Source organism: Macaca nemestrina, chromosome 7 (genome assembly GCF_043159975.1).
Source record: "Macaca nemestrina isolate mMacNem1 chromosome 7, mMacNem.hap1, whole genome shotgun sequence".
NCBI classification, from domain to species: Eukaryota; Metazoa; Chordata; class Mammalia; order Primates; family Cercopithecidae; genus Macaca; species Macaca nemestrina.
Window position 1 is genome coordinate 96,349,988 of NC_092131.1, and position 10,105 is coordinate 96,360,092.

Genomic DNA, 10,105 nt, shown 5'->3' on the forward strand with positions numbered 1-10,105 from the left:
TAGCCAGGATGGTCTCAATCTCCTGACCTCATGATACGCTCGCCTCGGCCTCCCAAAGTGCTGGGATTACAGGCGTGAGCCACTGCACCCGGCCACGTTTTCCCATTTTTTAATCAGGTTGTTCATGGCATTTGCTGTTTTTATGTTCTGGATATAACCCCTTGTCAGATGTATAGTTTGAAAATATTTTCTCCCATTTTGTCAATTGTTTTTCATTTTGTTACCAGTTTCTTTTACTGTGCAAAAGTTTTTTAGTTTGATGTAATCCCATTTGTCTTTTTTTGTTTTTGTTGCCTAAGCTTTCAAGCTTTTATTTTAAAAATCCTTGCCCAGTTTATTGTCATGAAGTGCTTTCCTTATATTTTCTTCTAATAGTTTTATAGTTTAGGGCATGACATGTAAGTCTTTAATCCATTTTGAGTTTATTTTGCAATATGGTAAAAGTAGGGGACTAGTCTTATTCTTTGGTGTGTGTGTATACAATTGTTCCAGCATCATTTATTGAAGACTTTCTTTTCTGCATTGTGTGTTCTTGGCACCTTTGTTGAAAATCAGTTGTCTGTAGGCATGTGAATTTATTTTTGCATTCTCTATTCTATTCCATCATTTTTTATGCCAGTACCATGTTGTTCATGTAATGTGTTTTAAAACCAGGTAGTGTGATGCCTCTAGCTTTCTTCTTTTTGCTCAAAATTGATTTGGATATTTAGGATCTTTTGGGGTTCCCAATTTGGGGATCGATTTTCTATTTCGGTGAAGATTTTTTATTTCTGTGAGTCATTGGTATTTTGAAAAGAATTGCATTAAATCTGTAGATTGCTTTGGGGAGTATGGCCATTTTTAACAATATCAATTCTTCCAATCCACGAATATGGGATTCTTTCAGTTTATTTATGTCATCTTCATTTTTTTTTTTTGTTAAGGTTTTATAGTTTTCCATGTATAGCCTTTTCACCTTATTGGTTAAGTTTATTCCTAAGTTTTGTAGCTATTTAAAGTGAAATTGTTTTCTTGATTATTTTTGACAGTTTGCTATTAGTACATAGAAACACCACTGATTTTTGTATGTTGATTTTGTATCCTTCAATTTCACTGAATTTGTTTAGTAGTTCTAACAGTTTTTTGGTCAAATGTTTAGGGTTTTCTCTACATAAGATCATGTCATCTGCAAACGGGGACAATTTGGCTTCCTCTTCTATTATTTGGTTCTTTTTTTATTTTTGTTTAGTCTAGTTGCTCTGGCTTGAACTTATAGTTCTATGTTGAATAGAAGTGGTGACAGTGGGCATCCTTGTCTTGTTTCTGATCTTAGAGACAAATCCTTCAGCTTTTCCCTGTTTAGTATGATGTTAGCTGTGAGAACATTAGGTATGGCCTTTATTATGTTGAGGGACAAGCCTTCTACACCTAATTTGTTAAGACTTTTTACCGTGAAGCGATATTAAATTTTCTCAAATGCTTTTTCTGCTTCTATCCAAAAGAAGATCACATGGTTTTGGTCTTTTGTTGTTGTTGTTAATGTGGTAAATCACATTTATTCATTTGTATGTTAAGCAATCTTTGAATACCTGTGAGGAATTCCACTTGATCATAGTGAATAATCTTTCTCATATTGTTTTAGACTCAGTTTGTTAGCATCTTGTGGAGAATTCGTTATCATCAGTGTTGGTATGTCATTTTTTTTTTTGGTGTATCTTTGTCCAGTTTTGGAGTCAGGATAATGCTGATCTCATAAAATAACTTTAGAAGTATTTTCTTCTCCTCAATTTTATGGAATACTTGGAGGAGAATTAGTATTCCTTCTTCTTTTTATCTTTGGTAGAGTTCAACAGTGAAATCATCAAATCCTGCATTTTCATTTGATGGAATGCTGTTTATTATTAACTTAATCTTCTTACTCATTTTTATTCTGTTCAGATTTTTGTATTTCTTCAAACATATTTATAAATTTTCATTTAGTATTGGTAGATTGTACATGTACATGGATTTATTCATTTCTTCTGATATAAAATTTATTAGCATATAGTTGTTCACAATAATTTGTCATGATTTTTTGTATTTCTGTGATATCTGTTGTAATGACTCTTTATTCATCTCTGAATTTACTTATTTGAGTTTTATTTTTTCTCAATTAGTCTAGCTAAAGTTTTGTGCATTTTTTTTTCTTTTCAAAAAATTAATTCTGGAGAGGGGAGCCAAGATGGGTGACTAGACTCATCCAGGAAGAGCATCTCCCACTGAGACATCAGACCATCAAGAATACTAGCACACTCCAAGTAGATATTTGGAAGAAAGGCATTAAGGGTGAAAAGAGGGAGGACACAGTCCCTGAGCTGAGGAAGGTGAAAACCCTGCAGAGTGCTGCCAAGCACCATGACTCATTCCAGCCCCCAGTGGTTCCTGGAGAAGGGGAGACTTAAATAGGTGAAGAGTGGTTCATGCCCTTCATGGGCCTCCAGAATCCTAGCTTCAGGAGACCCTCATGATGCCCTCAGACATTTGAGCTTGTAGGAAGAGATGCATGAAGAAGTGGCAGGGATAGTACTCTAGCCTCTGTGGAGCCCAGAGAGTTTGGTGTGAGAATGGCTGCAATGGAGCATGACCAGGGACACCCATCCTCCAAGACATGCCATACTCCTCTAAGTGGCTTTGCGCTTTGTTGGCTCTCTAACCTGGACACAGAAGGGCTCTCTTGCCCATGGGGACAAGGTCAGTTTGTTCTGAACACCCTTCATTTGCTGGCTTCTTGCTGGGTCCCTTCTGACCACATCCACTTGCAGTGCAGGCTTGGATTCCAAAACTAGGATTTCTTGTGCAGCAGACACCACAGCAGATCCCACCTAACCACTGGACAACTTCAGCAGACAGGCCTTAGTAGACACAGGCGTGCCAAACCCCTCCTCCCACTGCTTTTCCAGTGTGCACTTGCCTGTGGCTTTCCCCCACAGCTACACAGGTGCACACATGGAATTCACCATTTTGGTGACATTGGTTCACATGTGTGCATGGGCCTTGCCACCCCAAAGTCCCACCCCTGACAGCATGCATGCACTCAGACACCACTGCATTACCCCCCACTGTTGCTGGCAAACACATGTGCAGACATCACCACACCACTGCCCTATTGCTGCTGGCACACATACAAACACATACCCCAATGCACTGCTGCCCAGTCACCAGCATGTGCACATAGATACAACTCCACTATCACTCACTCCTCCAGTGAAGTGCTTTTGCAAGCATCTCCCATTGTTGTTGCCAACAGACTGAGAAACTTGGCCACTCCAGTGAAGCAAGTGTTTGTCCTCAAGGGGACAGAGAACACAGCTGTGGACCTCCTACCAACACTCAGGGTTAGAGCACACAAGCCAGAAGTGCTGAGCTTAGCCTGGGCCCCCTAATATCATCCAGAAATGAAGCCAGTCAACTACACCCAACTTATGCTATAGTCAAAACCTCATGAGCATCAAAGAATACAAAAGCAAAAAGCATCATCTAAAAGACAAAAATGAAAAGATTAAAAGAGCATAAGGCCACACAGATGAGAAAGAACCAGCACAAGAACTCTGGTGACTCAAATAGCAGAGTGTCTTCTTGCCTCCAGATGATCACAGTAGCTCCCCAGCAATAGTTCGTAAATAGGTTGAAATGACTGCAATGTCAGACATAGAATTCAGAATCTGGATGGCAATGAAGATGAAAGAATCTAGTAAAACAATACAAAACATGAAAGACAAAAGAGGCATTTTAAGGAAGAACAAAACTGATCTGATAAAGCTGAAAACTCACTACAAAAATATTATGAAACAATTAGAAATATTAATAGCAGAATAGAACAAGTTGAGAAAAGAACTTAAAGACTGTTTTTTCGAGTAAGTTTGTCAGATAAAAATAAATAAAAAGATATTTTGAAACAATGAACAAAACCTCCAAGAAATATGGGATTATGTAGAGACCAAACATGTGACCCTTTGTCATCCCTGAAAGAGAAGTAGAGAGAGCAAACAACTTGTAAAATACATTGGAGAATATTGTCCATGAAAAATCCCCCAATCTCACTAGAGAGGTTGACATTCAAATTGAGAAAATTCAGAGAACTCCAATGAGATACTATATGGGATAACCATCTGATGACACATAGTCATCAGATTATCCAAGGTAAAGGCAAAGAGAAAATATTAAAGGGAGCTGGAGAGAAGGGGCAGGTTACCTACAAAGGAAACCCCATTAGCCTAACAGCAGAGTTCTCAGCAAAAACCCTACAAGCCAGAAGAGATTGGGGGCCTATATTCATCTTCTTTTTTTTTTTTTTTTTTTTTTTGATGGAGTCTCACCCTGTCGCCAGGCTGGAGTGCAACGGTGTGATCTGATCTCGGCTCACAGCAACCTCCACCTCCTGGGTTCAAATGATTCTCCTGCCTCAGCCTCCCAAGTAGCTGGGACTACAGGTGCCCGCCACCAAGCCCAGCTAATTTTTGTATTTTTAGTAGAGACGGGGTTTCACCACATTGGCCAAGATGGTCTTGATCTCCTGACCTCGTGATCTGCCTGCCTCAGGCTCCCAAAGTGCTGGGATTACAGGTGTGAGCCACTGTGCTCAGCCTCAGCATTCTTAAAGAAAAAATATTTCAACCAAGAATTTCATATCTAGCCAAACTAAACTTCACAAGTGAAGGAGAAATAAAATCCTTTTCAGACAATCAAACAGGAAGGGAATTTGTTACTACCAGGCTTGCCTCACAAGAGGTCTTGAGGGGAGAGCTAAACATGGAAACTAAAGACTACAGTAGCCACAACAAAAACATACTTAAATGCATAGACCATAAACACTATAAAGCAACTACACAATCAAGTCTGCATAACAACCAGCTAACAACACAATGACAGGATCAAATCAGCACATATCAATATTAACCTTGAATGTAAACAGGATATGTGCCCCACTTAAAAGGCAGTGAGTGACAATTTGGATTAAGAAAAAGTGTCTCCCATAAAATGGCAGACAGGAGATAGGCAGGTAACAAGCAGCTCCTGCTTAGATGGACAGGACTGTGTCTGGAGACTCACATTGTGAACTTTTGCTCCATGAACCACTGCAGGAACATACCAGAAAAACTGGAAGAATTCACAGACCCTTTGAAAGAAGAGGCTTGCCGCTGCAAACCCTATGAGACAGCCAAAACACTGTGAGTTCCCAAAAAGTGAGGGGGAAAAATCAGCCTTTAAACACACATCCTCACTGGAGAACCTGAAAATTCAGATCACGGGAGAAGGATTTAACCTTACTTAGAGCTGAAATGGATTTAGGCAGCCATGCAAAATATAAAAGTAGAAGAGGCATCAGGACCCTCCCGGTTCTTAGTTTGAGCCCCAGAGAAGTCATTCCTGGCCTCATCTCACAGAGGTCCTTCTGGAAGGGAAGGTGGCCAGCAGAACTGGGGAGGGGCCACAGGGCAAATAAAACTCCTAGCTGAACTTTGTAATAATTTTGACTGATCACAAACTTTCCTGAGCAGAGTCTGAGGGGGGCAAATGGGAAGTGCAGATACAAGTACAGAAGCCCTATCCAATGGTGAGGGCAGGTGAGGAGGCAAGGTCTGAGAGCCCTGCCCACGTTCTTAGTAGGAAGTCTTGTGCCCTAGGGTAAGATCTCAGCTCTGCTGACCTGGATATAAACTCAGTGCAGTTGGGAAGCCATGGCGTGAGAGAGACTGGTCTTGCTGGCTGCCTAGGAGCTAGGTGAGGCCTGTCACTTCTGGCTTCCTCCCATTTTCCTGGCAACCTGTATGAAACAGCAAGGGCAGCCATAATCACCCAGAGAACATAACTCCACTGATGTGAGAACCACCCCCAACTCCCCACAGTGGCAGCAGCAAGCCCCACCCAGAGAGTCTGAGCTCAGACCTGTCTAATCCTGCCCCCACCTGATGGTTTTTCTCTACTCACCCTGGTAGCTGAAAACAAAAGATGTAATCTCTTGGGAGTTCTATGACCACCTCCCCGCCCCCCACCCACCCATCACCTAAGAAACCTGAGTACTCATCCTGGCCAACACAGGGCAAGATTATGTCCCCCTTCTACTACTGCAGCTGGCACTCTCCTGAAAATGTCACCTCCTGGTTGGAGGAAAACCAACTCAAGCCTCTACAGCAACTCAGAACAGAACATCCTTGCTCCAAAGAAGGAGAAAACAACAGCTAATTCCACCACCTTTAACACCCTGGATAAAGAGAAGTCCTGAGACTGTCCATGGAACAACTTCACTGCTGGCACAACCAGCATTAGAGATAACCAGTGCACTAAACAAAACTATAACCAAGGACTCTCACAGAGTCCACTTCACTCCCCTGCCACCTCCAATGGAGCAGTTGATGGTATCCATGACTGGAAGACCTGAAGACAGATCATATCACGGGACTCTTTGCAGACATTCCCCAGCACAAGCCTGGAGTCTCATAGCCCTGCTGGGTGGCTAGACCCAGAAGGGCAATAACAATCACTGCAGTCTGGCTCTCAGGAAGCCCTATCCTAGAGGAAGGGAGAGAACACTCTATCAATGGATCATCCTGTAGGATAAAAGAAGCTGAACAGCAGCCCTTGAGTTCAAAATCATTCCACTGAAACAGTCGTCCCAAATGAGGAAGAAGAAAGGTAGTTCTTGTAATATGACAAAGTAAGGTTTTATAACACCCCTAAAAGATCACACTTGATTTCCAACAATGGATCTAAACCAGGAAGAAACTTATGAATTACCAGATAAAGAACTGATAAGAATGATTATTAAGCTACTCAATAAGGCACCAGAGAAAGGTGAAATTCAGTTTAAAGAAATTAAAAAGCACAATACAGGACATGAATGAAAAAGTCTCCAGAGAAATAGATATCATAAAGAAAAGACAATCACAACTTCTGGAAATGAAAGACACACTTAGAGAGATGCAAAATTCACTGGAAAGTTTCAACAACAGAAACGAATAAGTAGAAGAAGGAACTTCAGAGCTCGAAGGCAAGTCTTTTGAGTTAAGCCAATCTGACAAAAACAAAGACAAAAGAGTTTAAAAAATGAACAAAGCCTCCAAGAAATTTGGGATTATGTTGAACATCTAGGCATAAGAATAATTAGTGTTCCTGAGGAAAAAGAGAAATCTAAAAGTTAGAAAACTAATTTGAGGAAATAATCAAGAAAAACCTCTCTGGTCTTGCAAGAGATCATACAAATACAAGAAGCTTAAAGAACACCTAGAAAATTCATAGCAAAAAGATCATCACCTAGGCACATAGTCATCAGGTTATCTAAAGTCAAGATGAATCAAAGAATCTTAAGAGCTATGAGGCAAAAGTATCAGGTAACCTATAAAAGAAAATCTATCAGATTAATAGCAGATTTCTCAGCAGAAAACCCTGAAAGCCAGAAGGGATTGGGGGTCATATATTTAGACTCCTTAAACAAAATAATTATTAGCAAAAACTTTTGTATCAAGAGAAACTAAGCTTCATAAATGAAGGAAAGATAGTCTTTTTCAGACAAACAAATAACTTAACATCCCTTCATGATTAAAACCCTCAGTAAAATTGGCATAGAAGGGACATACCTTAATGTAATAAAAGCCATCTATGACAAACCCACAGCCAATATTATACTGAATGGGGAAAAGTTGAAAGTATTCGCCCTGAGAATAAGAATAAAAAAAGGATGCCCACTCTCACCACTTCTATTCAACATAGTACTGGAAGTCCTAGCCAGAGCAATTAGACAACAGAAAGAAAAAAAGGGCATCCAAACTGATAGTAAGGAGTCAAACTATTGCTGTTTGCTGATGATATGATCGTATACCTAGAAAACCCTAAAGACTCATCCAAAAAGCTCCTAGATCTGATAAGTGAATTCAGTCAAATTTCAGAATATAAAATCAATCTACACAAATCAGTAGCTCTGCAAAACACCAACAGTGACAAAGCTGAAAATCAAATCAAGAACTCAACTCCTCTTACAACAGCTGCAAAAAATTTAAAATACTTAGGAATATACCTAACCAAAGAGGCAAAAGATCTCTATAGGTAAAACTAGAAAACACTGCTGAAACAAATCATAGATGACACAAACAAATGGAAACACATCTCATGCTCATGGATGATAGAATCAATATTGTGAAAATGACCCTACTGCCAAAAACCATCTACAAATTCAATGCAATTCCCTTCGAAATACCATCATCATTCTTCATGGAACTAGAAAAAACAATCCTAAAATTCATATGGAACCAAAAAATAGCCCACAAAATAATGTTATTCACAGCAACCTGGATGGAGTTGAAGACCATTATTCTAAGTGAAGTAACTCAGGAATGGAAAAGCAAGGATTGTATGTTCTCACTTATAAGTGGGAGATAAGCTATGAGGACATGAAAGCATAATAATTATATGATGGTGTCTGGGGACTAAGGGGAAAGCTGAGATGAGGGGTGAGGGATAAAAGACTACGCACTGGGTACAGTGGACAGTACTTGGGTTATGGGTGCACCAAAATCTCAGAAATCACCACTATAGAACTTATCCGTGTAACCAAACACTACGTGTTCCCCCAAAATGATTGAAATAATAATAAAACAAGAAAAGAAAAAAGTTACCATAATTCCACAACCCAGCAGATATTACCACCAGCATTTTGGCATTTGTACTTTCAGATATTTTCTATCTATACAAATGCATGCATGTGAATAAACATTCTGCAAAAGTGAAATAATAGTACACATATTCTGTAATCTATTTTCTAATTTTATAATATGATGTGAATATCTTTCCTTGTCAAGATATGTACAGGTATGTCATCGTTCTTGATGACTATAAAAAATTCAATTTTATGACTCTACCACAATTTAAATAGCCCCAGATGTTGAACATTTAGTTTGTTTCCAGTTGTAAATACTGCTATAACAAACATTCTTGTATGTCCATCTTTGTTCACAGATTTATTGCATCAGAATAAATTCAGAAAATTTACAAAAAAAAAAAAAAAAAGAGAGAAGAAAGACCCATCTATATGCTCTTTTAAAGAAACCCATTTCACGTGTCATGATATCCATAGGCTCAAAGCAAAGGTATGGAGAAATATCTATCAAGCAAATGGAAAACAAAGTAAAGCAGTAGTTGCTATTCTAATTCCAAACAAAACATACTTTAAAGTAACGATGATGAAAAAAGGATAAGAAGGGCACAACATAATGATAAAGGGTTCAATTCAACAAGAAAACTTAACTATCCTAAATATGTATACACCTAACACTGGGGCACCCAGATTCACAAAACAAGTTCTTAAAGATCTACATAGAGGCTAGATAACCACATAACAATAGTGGGAGATGTCAATACCCCACTGGCAGTATTAGACACATCATCAAGGCAGAAACTATCAAAGATATTTGGGACCTAAACTTGACACTTGACTAAATGGACACAACAGATGTCTACAGAACATTCCACCCAACCAAAACAGAATACACATGCTTGTCATCTGCACATGACACATAATCTAAAATTCACCACATGCTCAAACATAAAGCAATTCTAAACATATGTATACACCCTAACTACACTCACAGATCACAGCAAGATAAAAATAGAAATCAATACTAAGAAGACTTCTCTAAGCCATCTGATTACATGAAAATTAAACAACCTGCTTCTGAGTGACTTTTGGGTAAACAGTAAGATTAAGACAGAAATCAAAAAATTCTTAGAAAGTAAAGAAAACAAAGATAAAACATATCAGAATCTCTGGGAAACAGCTAAAGCAGTGTTAAGAGGAAAATTTATAGAGCTAAATGCTAATATAAAAAAGGTAGAAAAGCGTCAAATTAACAACCCAGCATGACACCTAGAGGAGCAAGGAAAACAATAGCAAACCAAACCAACCCCAAAGCTGAACTGAATGAAACTGAGATGCACAAGAGCATTCAAAAGATACATGGGCCGGGCGCAGTGGCTCACGCCTGTCATCAAAACACTTTGGGAGGCCAAGGTGGGCAGATCATGAGGTCAGGAGAGCGAGACCATCCTGACTAACACGGTGAAACCCCGTCTCTACTAAACATACAAAAAATTAGCC